The sequence below is a fragment of the Arachis ipaensis genome, chromosome B07, assembly GCF_000816755.2.
Source record: "Arachis ipaensis cultivar K30076 chromosome B07, Araip1.1, whole genome shotgun sequence".
Lineage (NCBI taxonomy): Eukaryota > Viridiplantae > Streptophyta > Magnoliopsida > Fabales > Fabaceae > Arachis > Arachis ipaensis.
Genome location: NC_029791.2, coordinates 155,901 through 157,255, shown reverse-complemented (window position 1 = coordinate 157,255; position 1,355 = coordinate 155,901).

Sequence of the window (1,355 nt, the reverse complement as noted above, 5' to 3'; positions counted from 1 at the left end):
ATCTTAATTATATATATTATATATATTTTTTATAATTAAGATCAACGATTAAAAATCACTGAAACACCGATACGACGACATACTTAAAAATTTTCCATAAGTATAATTATGATATTAATATTTTTAAGGAATTGTTCATTTATTTAATTTATCAGCATGAACGTGAGTCTCCTCGTCCGCGAATCATCAAGCTTCAGATTCTTCATCACTTCATCATCTTCATTCGTTGCTTTTATTCATTTTTGTAATGTATATTTATTATTTGATTAATTAGTTAGTTAACTTTTATAAATTGCTAATTACTTGGCATGTGAAATCTCGGATCCAACTTTCCATGTGAAATGTACTATTGGTTGATACTACTAAAAATGGGTCCCTAATTGTCCTCATTAGTTGCAGCGTCTCATGGGAAACTAGAAANAATATAGTAGACTAAAATATCTTAAGATATACATACTTATTTATCATAGTTATAGAAGTAATTAATTGTATGCAAATTGGTTCTTTAAATATACTACATTTTTACATATATAATTAAGCATGGATTAAATTGGGTTGGTCTAGCGATTAGCTTACTAGTCCGCTTATGCAGGTGTCGGAGGTTCGAATATCGTCTTATGCATGCAGCAATTTATTGGCTAGCGACAAACCCTTAAATAGAGCTTAGTACCACGGCGGATTAATCCTTAACTTGTCGGGTTGGAGATACCGTGAGAACAAAAAAAAATTAAGCATGGACATTTATAAGGGTATACAGGTAAAAGAAATACCTCATACATACTTGATGATAAGATCGTGGGTATAATTCCTTAATCTCTTATTCAATGTAGTTATTGTTACAACTTACAAATACCAAGTTAATTAAGTAGTAAACAAATGCAATTTGCCAAAAGAAAACACTATTTACATGAACAAAAAGTAATCATATTCTTTTGTAAAGTTATTAACATAGATACGAAGGATAGTACATATAAAATGTTGATCATTCGGTTGGGTTGAGGCTTGGCTGAAAAGGATCCCATGATCAGTGTACTATTTTGTGTGTTGTGTCACTTGCAACATGGAACATCTATTAGGTTATATTATGGGATACAAGGGGTTACTGCCGAGTGCCACATTACGTTACACCTGCACTTCATAAGAATCTTTCTGAAATACGTGCATGTGAGTTTTGTGTTTGTTTAGTTTAACTTGTTTTTGGGGCAAGTAAGGTTTGGTTAGTACACATACACAGATACAGATGCACAGATGCACGCAAAGTCTTGGTGATTATTTCTGTCTTACAATAGCATTTAGGTTCGAAATTTGACTGAGACTAAGGTAGTGAATAAAACTCTTAAAGTATTACACGTGTG